The sequence below is a fragment of the Bubalus bubalis genome, chromosome X (genome assembly GCF_019923935.1).
Source record: "Bubalus bubalis isolate 160015118507 breed Murrah chromosome X, NDDB_SH_1, whole genome shotgun sequence".
NCBI lineage: Eukaryota > Metazoa > Chordata > Mammalia > Artiodactyla > Bovidae > Bubalus > Bubalus bubalis.
In genome coordinates, this window is record NC_059181.1 from 139,661,293 (window position 1) to 139,674,880 (window position 13,588).

Below are 13,588 nucleotides of genomic sequence, written 5' to 3' on the forward strand. Positions count from 1 at the left end.
TTATGCTGGACATATGCTAAGTGAAACAAATCAGACAGAGAAAAATAAGTATTGTATAATATCACTTATGTGTGGAAAATAAACTAGTGAATATAACAAAAAAGAGGCAGACTCACAGATACAAACTAGTCGTTACCAGTGAGGGGAGGAGCAACAGAGGGGTGAGGGAGTGGAAGGCACAAAATATCAGGTATAAGACTCAAGGATGTACTGTACAACATAAAGAATATAGACAATATTTTATAGTAACTATAAATGGAATAGAACCTTTAAAATTGTATTAAAAAATTTAAAAGTAGCTGACATCTCAAATCCATGGCAAATTTTGTTTGCCCCAAACACACAAAACCATCACATCCTTGTTGCAGCTGAAAATCCTGAATAACTCACACTTAAATGGCCCACATCTTATTTTAACTACTCTAGCTACTAAAATGTTTATGATGAAACAGATGCTATAGGCAAAGTTATCCTGTGGCCTAAAAACATACATATTAGTGCTCTCTAAACAGCTTTAATGAACAGAACAAGAAATAGTTAGAACCTGTCACTCCAAAGATAGGGAAATATATGCAGATTCAGCCATCATTTTTTAGTTTTTATCATCATGAATAGAGTAATTCATGGAACATTTCTGTCAGTGATGGTATAACACTTTATTACAGTGCTTAATTTGTTTTACATCCCATTTAATAAATTGATTGCTAATTACACAACCATTAGATGTGTAAGCCTTTCTCTATTCTTAAGTTTTAAATATGGTATGTCTGAAGAGGGAGATGAAACTCATTTACAGTGACAGAGTTTAGTTATCAACTCATTAGAACTGAGATTGTATTTTATTTCCAGAGCAGTAACTTAAGTTTAACATTTAAATGTCTGTGATGAAAAGCCTCATTTCATTTCATATTCTTAGTGTGGAGAAAACAGCAGTGCTTAAAGGCTCTGAAAGATGTCCACAGTAAAAGCCCTTTGGGAATGAAGTCAACATGTCCAGTCATAAAAGAGGCTTCATGGCACTGGGAGAGAACTGGGGATGGGGATGGATCCTTATGATCCTTCTGGACACACAACAGTACCCTGGATGGCTATGTTGTACTCTCCCTAACAATGATTTAATTCAAAGGAATACGCACAAATTGTCCAGATTTCTAAAGCTGTTTCCAACCTCTTAATGGATTATACTCAGTACCTTATGTGAGTAAATCCTTTCTTTCCTAGTGCTGGGCTTAATTCTTATCAGTGAAAAGCAAAAGTGAAAGTCGCTCAGTCGTGTCCGACTCTTTGCGACCCCATGGACTATACAGTCCATGGAATTCTCCAGGCCAGAATACTGGAGTGGGTAGCCTTTCCCTGCTCCAGGGGATCATCCAACCCAGGGATGGAACCCAGGTCTCCCACATAGCAGGTGGATTCTTTTACCAGCTGAGACACAAGAGAAGCCCCCAAAAAGTAATTAGAAAGGCTATATGACTATTGTCGTCTTTATTTGTGTAATCATTCCCATCAACAGGACTTTCCTGATAACTCAGTTGGTATAGAGTTGGACGCGAATGAGTGACTTTCACTTTCTCATCAACATCCTAGGTATATTTAACTTTCATCTTACACCTCCCATCCACAATTTTACAATTCATTTTAATGTGTGCCTTTGTTCACTGCAGAAAAAAAAAAAGCCACTCACAGGTTTTTCTTCCAACATATGGTAAATGTGTACATTTACAACTTATTTAAAAATCAGTTTTCTTCTTTCTTGATATGACCATTTTAGATTTGCAAAAACCAATTTTTAAATTTTTTACACTTACATTAAATTCATCCTATAATAATGTGAGCTTTTTTTCTACACATAAATTTTTTGACCATTCTTTTGCTGCTAGAAGCACCTCACATCCAGCCATCTCAAGATTTTTAGTTATTGTTGTTGTTTTTCTAAGATGTCCTCTTTTGACTTCTGTTCATAGGTACCATTGTTTCCTGTGTCTCATGGTCTACCAACATCACTTGGTAAAGACATAATACTTACATAAAGTGCATACCCTCAGAACTACAACAATATCATAGATGTTAAATCTTAAAGCATTCCTACAGCAATATGTCTCACTTCTTAGTTTGAAAAACAGACACACAACTGTCAGGGTACTTAAACAACATCATTCAATATGTCAGCAACCAAGTCCCCTGTATCTCTTGACTACCTTCCCTTCAAAAAAAAGAGGAAAAATCATTTTTGACCTGGTTTGAAATAACATCTACTAAAACATTGACTTTTAAACTTTTGAACAACAGCAACAAATAATAAGAAACACAGTTTAACATCTTTTTTTTTTCACAGTTTAACATCTTAAGTATATATATATGTATAGATCTGAAATAACAGTCTCATCAAAAATATTTAAATGTATTACCTGATATATTTTGATGTTTTCTTGCTATATATTCTATTCAATTTTGTTTAAAAGAAATGCTAGTCATAACTTCCTAAGTGGATTTCATTATGCACATGACTTGCTGCCCACCACTTGAAGACTGCACTGATAGAAAAAAATAGACTTACCACATGACACACGGTAATGGTATTAGCTCTGCTAATAGTTGGGTAAATCTTCATTAATTATGAGGCCACTAGTACAGACTACAGTAACTGAATCCGAACCAGCATGAAATATATTTGGGGATAACCCACAAAGAAAGGGTTTGCTAAACAAAACATGATGTCAAGAAGATGGAAGGGGTATTTAACCTCTTAGAACAAGATACCCCTAAGGTTTCTGGATCATTATTTAAATGCAGCCGTGTTGCTAATTATAAATGCATGTTAATATTCAGGTCAATGGGACATCTACTCAGAAGAACCTTGTTTGTTCTTAATCCAAAACATTTTGTAAATCAGAATATTATATTAAATCTGAGCTTGAAAAACTTGAGTGTATCTTAACATTCAAATGCAAGAATTCTCAACAATAAAATCATGTTGTAATTTTTTGTTTAGTTCATCCAAGTCACTTTTTTGTTTATAAATGTGTTCGAGGTATCATCTAATAATAACAACAGTAACTGGTATACAGTTAATTTGTAGAGTGTTTTAAACTTCAGAAAACTCTTTTCATTTTGGAGCTGGTGATGACCAGCAATCTTTGGATTACTGAATATTTAAAAAGCATATAATGACATTTTCCAGACCCAAAAATGAAACTTAATATTTGGTGTGCTCTGCCTGTGACAGATGACTCAATCCCATGAAGAAATCCAGGTGCCTGGCCTATTACGATTGCCTGCTTTTCAGAGGCCGGGTCCACCCTGCCATTCCCCTACCAAATTTGGAAGATATGAAAGAAAATTTCAAGGTAAAAGGCTAAGCCAAGTTCTGAAGTGGGGGTGTCCCAGAACCCCCTTACATGGAGGTATCTATTAAACAACTTAGAGCAGATGTTTATCCTTTATAAACATTTAACATTTTTGCAAAATGAAGGCTTAAGAAGCTAAGGGAGTGAAGGACAGGCCAGGAAGTCAGGGATTCCTGGATGTGAACCTAATCTTGGGCCTATTCTGCTTTTGCTCTAAATCAATGCCAAATGCTTCACACCTCAGCTGCTTTATAGCAGGCAAGAATTATACTTCGGACGAAACTGTTTCCTGAGAATGTCTTAGGTTAAATGGTCACTATTACAGCCCTCAAAGATACTTCCTTTCACAAGAGGTGAAGCATTCTTCATACATATTATTTACCTTCTTTATATTAGGAAATTGAAACAGAATATTGGTGTCCTGCTTAACTGACCTTGAAAAGAGATCATTCTTTCCATCCCTAAATGCTTGTCCACTTCACAATGAATTGGTTATCCAACCAGTTAGGAAATTCAATCCTGTGATCTTAAAGGTTTTTAAGGGCACTGTAACACCTGTGAGTTGACCATTTAGGCAGCTAATCCTGGGCCAGCTCAGGGCCCTCATCTTTCTCTGTCTACTCTCCATGGGTCATCAACCTGCAGGAAATGCCCTCCTCATCCACGTCTTGATTGGGTACCCTCTTGGGAAAGTCAGTTGGTCCTGGTCATGAAAAAAAGGTCCATTTTTCACACCACAAAGCAGCACCTCCATATCTGGCTCTGCTTGCACTGCTTTGGGCTCTTCAAAAGGCAGACCGTGTTTTCACTTTCTCCCCCCACCACTTCATGATAAAAGCGTCCTGGTCCCTTCGTGGCATCTAATGAATGGTCCTCTCTCCCTGGATTTGGACCCTTGGCCTTTCCGACCAGTCATTAACTGGCAGGAAATGCCCTTCTCAGCAATCACTATTGTGTAAATAGAGCTATAAACTTTCGAATGCCCCTGCAACCCCAGACCCTAAAGCTGCATGTGGTGGGGGGGTGGTGAGCAGATCTTTATTGTAAAAGCACTGCCTTCCAAATTAAACTCAAACCACATGATACAGTTCATAAAATATACAAAATATGCAGTCCAGTGACAGATTTACCGTGGCCCTACATAATAAAGCCAAAAAAAAAAATCATCTCTATACGGAAAACACTGCTACTTTTGACCCAAATAGCCCCCAAACAGGAAGCGAAAAGCAAATAGGCAGCTGTGGCCTCACTAAGTTATGAAGGAGACCAGGGCAAACGGCATTTCCTGTCATTGCTTGTCACTATTTCTCAGTGCCTCTGTTTTCATAGATGGCTAAAAATATTATGGAAATTTCTTTGGGGATAAGATGGAAGGCAACGAAGGGAGCTGTTAGATGATCTAGACTTGAAAGTGAAAAATGTAACTTTTACCAAAAAATTTCCTTAGGACTGGTCACACAACCAGTCACTTGAACTTCTACATTTTAATGAATACAGGAATAACAGACCACATGATAAAAAGTAAAAAGTAAAAGTGTTTAGGATCAGACATTAGATAACCTAGATGTTTCCTGTTAATTTCAGGTCAGTTTTCAGAACAATTTGCATGCACCTGATGAGTGAAGAGAGAACTGCAGACTATAATACCCCAGAGAAGAGGAACTAGCGTCTTCAATTTGGTTTCTCTCTCCCTCTGTCTCTCACCAGCCCACAATATGACCTGTGTAACCTCAAAGTATGTGAAGGTATGAGAGGTCTCTAAGGGAATCACATTTTAGATCCTTCACTATTGTCAACACACACTTCACACCATATGGAGGGATTCCTGTCTTTTTTCCAGAACTGTGAAATGCCAAGCCCTATGTCACATTTCTGTAGCCTCTCAACTTCTCAATCACCAAAGATCTTTGGAGGGGAAGTTTCAACTGGAAAGTACAAGCGTTTTGCTCTCATGTTATTGCTACACTGAAGCTCTCAGGATCTCCAAATGAATCCCCCAGCAAAACCAGGTTTATCAAAGAAAGAGGATTACTAAACGGTAGCAGGGCAGCTAGTTGGCCAAAGTTCTGCCAAACTCTTTCTCCAAAAAAAGGCCTTCCCTTGGGGAGACTGTGAGTGTGATCCCAGCCCAGACCCTGGCTTCAGAAAGCCGGCAGAACACTTATAGACAGTCCCTTCCCGTGGCTGTGGCCGTGCTACAGGCATTTATAAAACAGATCAGACTACCCAGCACCTCCTCCACCCCCATGGTTTTCTACATTTTGAAGCTCTTAGACATAAAAAGTGACCCTATAATCTGTATATTTTTCACCTCATACTTCTAGGTGAGCTAAGCTTTTCTTCATGCTATCCAATCACTTAGGAAAAATGCTGACATCAACAACTTGAGAGTTTAAATTTTGCTCAAAATCACCTCTGAAAAGATCCACTCCTCTTCTCTGGGAGCCTCACTGATAACAGATAGCAAGGATGGGGGGACACATCAATGTGTTTGTTCTTTAACAAAAATTTGGGCCATTTATGGAGTGCCTGCATTTCGGTGGACAGTAGGGTGCTGAGAAGGAATGTGATCTCTGCCAGCGTGTCACACATCTAGTTGAGTGTGTTTCTATATATTTTAAATAGAACTTGGAAAAACCACTACAGAGTACATGGATCCAATCATAATAAAGCAACCACCCTAACATTATGTGAAAATCTCATTTTCTCAGTTTGTAAAGCAAAAAAAAGTGAGAAATTATACTCTGGGACATATATCCAAATTAATATTATACATGGTACTTTTCTTCTGCTTTGTTTTCCAGTGTGAAGGCTGAAGACTAAAAACAAAAGTTGAAATGCAAGCTCTCTGGTTCTTCCACTCTCTTGGTTTCTGCTAACAGGCCAACTGCCCCCTGCCAAATAAAAACACAGCCCCTTGTCTGGTTTCTTCATGCTGCTATATAAGGAGAGACTGCAAAAGCTGTACCTAAAGCCTCATGGTCCTCTGGGCACAAAAGATGATTGTGGTGGATCTGAAATGGCAGCTCGTCTCTTCCACTGGGTGGACTTTGCTTTCTGGATACAGTAAAAAGAGGCGCTATTCACACCTGTATCTTGGTAAATAAAAACCTATGCAAATTCACCCTCTAAATGGGCAATCAGTGTTTTGAGTGAAAATGAGACAGCTCTCAGTGTCCTTTTGGGGTTTTGTCTGACTTCATCACTTTCTAAACTATACATGACACGAGGCATCTGAGTCACGGTATTTCTGATTTTGTTCCTTTTTTTTTTTTTTTTAACCTGGTAAAATGGTTTGAAAGACTGTTTCTACACAACTTCTGGCTGCGGACTGATTTCTCTGGGATGTGCTAGGGATACACTAAATGCAAATACAGGTGACGGGAAAAGAGCAGCTGGCTTTCAGGCTACTCCTTGAGGCCTCAGCCCAAAGGCTGCCATTGCCTGCTTTTCCCTGGACTTGTGGCAGAGCTGCTACCATGGCGTCAAGCACGATATCCCGTTTGTTGTTGTTGATAATTTTTTGTCAATAAAAAATAGATAACGCTACCTGAAATCACAGAAAGGCTGTTCATAAAATAAAACAACAAGTTAGAAAGAATATTCTCCCATTTACTTAACCAAGTTTTACTGAGAGCCCTCCCTGTAGCTCAAATGGTAAAGAATCTGCCTGCAACTCAGGAGACCAGGGTTTGATCCCTAGGTTGGGAAGATCTCCTAGAGAAGAGAATGGCAACCCACTCCAGTATCCTTGCCTGGAGAATCCCATGGATGGAGGAGCCTGGGGAGCTACAGTCTGTGGGGTTGCAAAGAGCTGGACACAACTGAGTGACTAACACTAGTACCAGCTACTATGTACCAGGCACTGGGGATATAAAGGAGACCCAGGAACTTGCCTAATAAGGAGTTACTCATACTTCACTTTCACTTTTCACTTTCATGCACTGGAGGAGGAAATGGCAACCCACTCCAGTGTTCTTGCCTGGAGAATCCCAGGGACGGGGGAGCCTGGTGGGCTGCCGTCTATGGGGTCACACACGGTCGGATATGACTGAAGCGACTTAGCAGCAGCAGCAGCATACATTCAAGGAAACCTGAATAAGCCTTAAGAAAGTAGTCTCAAATTTCCACACCAGTTGCAGGCGATCCCAAGGAGCTCGAGATTCAAAAAAACTGGTGGGGACAATTTTAAGTTAATTTGAGTAATCCACATTGGAAAATAAGACCAAGCAAAATGTCGGTCTCTAGGATGCTCCTACGGCCTTAAGGAGATCACACAGCCTGTCAGAAGTCTAGTGCCAATCTCCTGCAATTCTGCCCAGACTGCCTTTCTCAATTGGAGGCCCTTTCCTTCTGGGCCCTTCAAGTTCATCCACTGTGTCGTCATAAAACTGACCTCTGTCTAATGTTAAAAACAAATCACTCCTTCTACTCATGAGCCAATGTAATGCTGATTTAAAAAAGGCCCTAAGAGTAGACATAATATTTTAAATAGCATGCCTAATTGATTTCTAAATCTCTATTAATCAGTCTCCCTTTTTTCCCTTAACACTTTGATCTCATGGCTATCATGAAGAGTTCTGGGGTTACTATGCTTGAGTTCCTTGAAAAGGATCATATACATATAGAAGGAGAAAAAAATATATATATGTATGTGTGTGTGACATGTATGTGAATATATAACATACATGTTATATACACTGTACATGTTATATACATTCACATGTATATTCACTTACATGTATACACCGCTACACACACACATACTTAAATCAAGCTTTCTCATTTCTGCTTCCTCTTGAGTTCTAATCAACATATTTTAATTAACTTACTGGAGTTCAATATACAGAGCCTTGGAGAGACATAGTGTAATATAAACATTTACTATAGTTTATTGTGAAGTTTTTTTCTTTCATTCTTAGAATTGGAGGAGTGCTGTAAAAATAGGTATTTTTCTATAATCATCTGGGAATAAATCAATGCACGGTTGTATAAACTGTCCTAAGATGAAGACTATTTTGTACATTGTGCACATGCGTGTGCTTCCATGTGCCCAGACAACCTGGGAGTACCTTTATTTCTCAAATAAAAATAAGGTCCTTCTTTCCAGTTGCATTATTTCCCCATCACTCTTTTAAAAACACAGTCGCTCAACTTAAAACCAAGGAGAAGTAAATTATGGTTTTATATTGTGTATTTATTAGAAGGATCTGGGGAAAAAAACTTTTCTGACTCCTTTTAGGTCAAACGGATAACATTAACACCTGATAATGTAATTGATACCTTATTTATCCTAATTCTCAAAGTTGTCTTTCCAACCTGTCATCTGGCTGTCTTGAAGCAATATATAACCATTCAGGAACAGCAGGATGCTTCAGAACCAGATTCCATAAGATCTAAAAGCCTACATTAATATGGCTCTATTTGCTTTCTTTTGGGTCATAATTTGTGTTTGTTTTGGGTTGGTCAGCAATTAAAGGTACTTGCTCCCAGTTTATTCTCTTAGAGGGAAAGGGCCCACGTCATTTCATCTGAGGCACAGGTTTCCTTTTATTTTTGAATTGAGAGCTCTGTCACATGGAGCGAGGGACAGAAAAACCCCCAAAAGAAACAAAACTTCTGAATTCTACTCTCCTGACATCACATACATTTATAAAGGGAGAAAAATCCATCTGTTGACCCTACTACACTGTTATAAGAAAACTCAACCATATGGAGCACCTTGACAAAGTCAAGGTGTATGTAGCCTGCATGCTCTTTCAGACACTTGATAGCTGTAACATGGCAGTGATCATTATCTAACTTTAATTACGGGATCAAATTACTTGTCAAACATGGACTGTAACTTATTCTTGTCTGCTAGGCCCCAATCTCTGTTTGTAATCCTATCAGACAGTTTGATTTATTTAAAAACAGAACAACTCTGCCACCTTCCTGAAAGCACTGTGCTATTAATAAGCAGGACAAATGTGCAGTTTTCGGAAGGAAAATCTTCATCACATTAGGAGTTTTTACTCTTTCTTCCCTTCCCTTCCCTCTCGCATATAAAGACATCTGGGGAAAGACAAAACTGTACTTCCAGCTACACAGTAAGCATCTGCACAGCAGCCCAGACACGGCCACTGTTCCAAGCACGTGCAGTACTGTACAGCCTCCAAAGGCAAGACCTTTCTTTCCCCAGGCTGCTGTGATTACTTTTTCATATGGCAGAGCTGGGCAGATAATAGTACACCTACCGGTCAGAAAGATGAATTACACAGGAGCCTAGCAGTGCAGTGAGAAGCGAGGGAACCCATTTGAGGCAAATACAATGCAGGAAATGAAGGGAAAGAATGTTCTAAATGACTTCAAATGTTGAGGTTCTAGCCAGGGCACAAAAAGCAAACTATCTTCTGTTTAAATTAAAAGCTGAGCACAAAATCTGCTCCTCTGTGAGTTTACCAACTACTCATTTTTCTTTTTAACTCAACATGTATTAAGCACCTAATTTGTGCCAAGCATTGCTTAGGTAGGTGCAGGAGATTACCAAAGAGAATTCGGATACCAGCTCAGAATCATAGGTGTTATCCCCCATAAAAGGCACCTGTTGTGAAACGTGTGGGCTGAACAGTTGAGGGGAATCATTAAGGCAGCAAAGGAAATTGGAGAAATGAAGTACCTAAGAGGTAAGAAACAGAGTGAAACATGCAGTCACCACCTCTAGCCCAGCACCATATCAATTCTCTCTCAAAATATTTTTTTTTCTGACAAACTCCTTTGCTTATATTTTCATACAAGGTCTCCAATCTCATCAGTCTAGAAAGCCACTGAATGTGTAACTGACAAAATGTCTTCGTAATGTCTGACACTAGTTCAGCTTGTCTATTCTGTCCCCAAGGTTTAGCCCCCCACCCATGCCACCCCCACTCTTTTAAGGATACATCTGCCCAAAGTCATTCAGCAACAAGGCAGGATGTGAGGAAGCACAGCTTCATGAGCTGGAGTCTAAGGATGTAATCACTAAAAGCTAGAGAAGGTCCTTTGTGTCATCGCTGCTCTCTTGCACAAATGCAGGTATCTATTTCTCTACCTGCAAGAGGAACTCTCCTTTTGGATGTGAAGTAATGAACTTCCCTGAACACTTCTGCCACCAATAATCTGAAAAATGGATTATACAGTAAATTCCACTGCAAACAGTGACGTTCTTTCTAGGCACACCACAGCACCTAGACAAGAAAACTGCAGCATTTCGCACAGGTGCAAAACAATCTCTTCACCCCCACCACTCCTCGGGGAGCTTGCTTATTTTAATAACAGGAGAATCTGCCAGCCAAGTTGCTCCTATTGCTTTGGGAGAAGTCAAAAGTGGACAGAGGTAGAAGAATATCACCTGGGTTATGGGTAGAAGCCCTTTTAGGCTATCTATGTTCAGGGAAGTTTCAATAAATATGAAAGCATTTCCCTGAAGTACTACATATTGAGAAACATTTCAAAAACAACTTTTAACAGTATTTAAACATTAAGGACTAGATTTCTCATAGGCAAAATGGAAAAATGTGATTATAACCAGAAAAATTCGAGGGCACTGGTAAGCTCCATGGTCAATATGCCTTTCATCGGAGGGGAAAAACCTCAGGTGAACTGCATTAAACACTAACGTGTGGTCATTAGTACAGCTAGTTCAACAGTCCACTTTCCAACCATTATACCAGTAACTGCCCAAAGACTTATTAAATCAAGGGGTCAACATAGTGAAAAATTAGCAATTATTTCAAAATTAAATCTTGAAAGTTTTGTTTTAATTGGTGTTTTCTCATCAATTAACCTGTGGCATTATGCTGTGAGGATTCATACCCAATTCAAAAACACCAGCAATTTAGGAACACCTGAAAAGAACTTTTGGAAAACATGCTATCTTAATTACAGCAACAATAAATTCACCCTCACTGTTGTATTAAGCTCCACCAACTAAGGGTCAGCAGACAGAAAAACACACAGTAGGTCTACTAACGATAAAACTACACAACTGAATCACCCGAATGTTAACTTGGGTTGCTGGTCTTGATTTAATTTCATTTTCTGACCATAAAAGCTTATCGTGTGAACGCTAAAAATGAAAGTTCTCTTTTCAAGAGTCTCCTGAAATGTACCTTCAGTCCCTTTCGGATGCCGATAGTAAAAGCAAGCTGCCTAAATGTGTTGTTCTGCAGCGGGAAGAGAGACCGGACCGCGCAACAGGAGAGCCGGGGCACTGCCCACGTTACCGCACCGCCCCGGGGACGTGAGCGGCTAAAATGCGGATGGTATGCCATACAAGAAGTTCCTTTCAATGACAAAATAGGCATTATATATGCCATACAGATATATAAAGGAAGGAGAAAGAAGGAAGCAGAAAAAGAAGAAAGATTAAAGCCCCTAACGTTAACAAAGTTGTAGGACTACTTTTCCTTCTACTTGCCTTTTTGAAAAATAAAAGTTTAAAAAGCATTCGATTTCACCGGCGCCCTAGAAAGGCAGCCACGCTCGGCAACCCCAACTCCTCGCCGGCCTTACCTTCTGCTGCTAGCGCGAACCCAGGGGCTAAGGGGTCCCGCTCTCAGCGGCGGCGGTAGCGGGGGCAGTGGCACATGCCATCTGTTGGCGACAGAAGCAAAAGCCGCGCTGCGCGAGGTGGCCCCGATGCGGGGAGAGCCTCTAGCACGGGTGGCTACCCAATGCCGCCATTTTAAAGCGAGGCTCCTGAAATCATTAGATATAAGCAAATTAAAGCCCGCCCCACCTACAGAACTTCGGGGCTGGGACGGGCAACCCGGCTTCGAGTCGGCCGCGGTGGGGTAGAAAATGTCAAGTGAGAGACGCACACAGGGACTCCGGGACGGAGGCGACATCCCTCCGACCCCCTCCCCCCCTCCCCGCCACCCCCCGGGCTCGGGCGAGCCTCCTTGCGAGTCCAGAGACCTGAAGATTTTCTTTTTCTCCACTACTCCGGGACCCATTCCTGGGGCCCGCCGGCGGGCTGGGGGACAGTGGGGGCCCGGGGGCGGCCCTCCCCGCGCCTCCCGAGCGCTTGGTTTAGTCCACTTGGAGCACACCTCGCGCTCCCCGCTCCCCGGCGGCGGCGGGCGGGCGGGCGCGGGGCTCCGGGCCCGACGAGCGGCTGCCATGGCAACCCGGGACCAAACCCCGCCCGGCCGCAGCCAAAGGCGTGCCCTCCGCCGGCCGGCCGGCCGGTCGGTCCTCGGCAGCGCCCGCCAGCCCGGCGGCCCTCGTGGTGCCCCGCGCCCGGCACACGCGCGGCGCGCCGAGGGCACGGCGCCGGCAAGGGGACTCCCGGCGCCCCAGCGGCAACTCCCGCCCAACTCCGGCGGGCTGGGAAGCGGCGCGCCGCCCCGCCCGGCCAGGTAGCGCGGCGCGCCCCGCACCGGCCCCACCGCCGCCGCCGACCTCACCTGGCCCGGCGCGCGCGGCTCCCAGCTCCGAACCCGGCGGGAATCCAGCGGCGTGCAGCCCCCCACTTCGCGCCCAGCACGGGACTCTCGGTCTTCCGCCTCCCTCGCCGCTCCCAGAGAGCGCCAAAAAGTCGCGCTCGAGATCCCGCTCGCTCCGAGTGCTGGCACTCTTTTCCTGTAGCGATGTGTATATTCTTTGAATCTTTCTTTAGCTCACGGGTCTCGTGGAGCGGAGCGCGGGCTTTATTCTCAGGGGGTGTGGCGCCTCTTCCCCCAGCCCGCCAGCCCAGCCCCCACTTCAAGGGCTTTTTGCCATTTCATTATTAAGGGAAGGGGCTGGGGCAGCAAATCATAACGCTCAGGTTTTGCAAAAGCGAGAACAAACAGAACTTGCACACTGCCCCAGAGGGGATGGGGGTGGGGGTGGAGGTGGGGGTGGGGGAGGGAGGCAGCAAAGTTTGTAGAGCTGCAGGAACTGAAGTGCCAATGAGAAATGCAGTGCGGTTCGAAGCTGGGCGCTTCTAGACACTCTGGATATAAGATGAAATAGGTAATTCCAAAAATGACCTTAGTCAATAAATACGTCGGCCCACTGAAGACAAAATACATATATATTTATATACTCACCAACACTCATCAGCTGCCTTCCTGAGTCCTCTCTTTTCTATAAATTCTTTATTTCCCTTTAAAACCCTGATCTCAGAAAGGGAAATGTTGGTCTGTACGAATAGCCCCCCTCTTTAACGGAGTTTGAAGGGTAGGAGGAGCCCTAAGGTAGAGTTCCAGATACTTTTGAATGACAAGTGGACAAAG

The 13,588-nt window shown here is 42.4% G+C and overlaps 1 protein-coding gene across 11 annotated transcripts in view; it reads right to left on the reverse strand.

Moving 5' to 3' along the window:
- The window catches only part of MBNL3 (muscleblind like splicing regulator 3), a 129,148-nt gene extending 116,168 nt beyond the window's left edge, over positions 1 to 12,980 (reverse strand). For 4 of the 11 annotated variants that reach the window (XM_044937431.2, XM_044937432.2, XM_044937429.2 and 1 more), the window contains exon 1: positions 12,285 to 12,304. The gene's annotated coding sequence lies outside the window, so the exon portion shown is untranslated. Of the gene's footprint in view, positions 1 to 11,879; positions 12,079 to 12,284; positions 12,307 to 12,775 lie in introns of those variants that run through there. The other 7 variants (XM_044937435.2, XM_044937430.2, XM_044937434.2 and 4 more) reach the window with 5 other exon arrangements.
- Between the last annotated feature and the right edge of the window lie 608 nt (positions 12,981 to 13,588).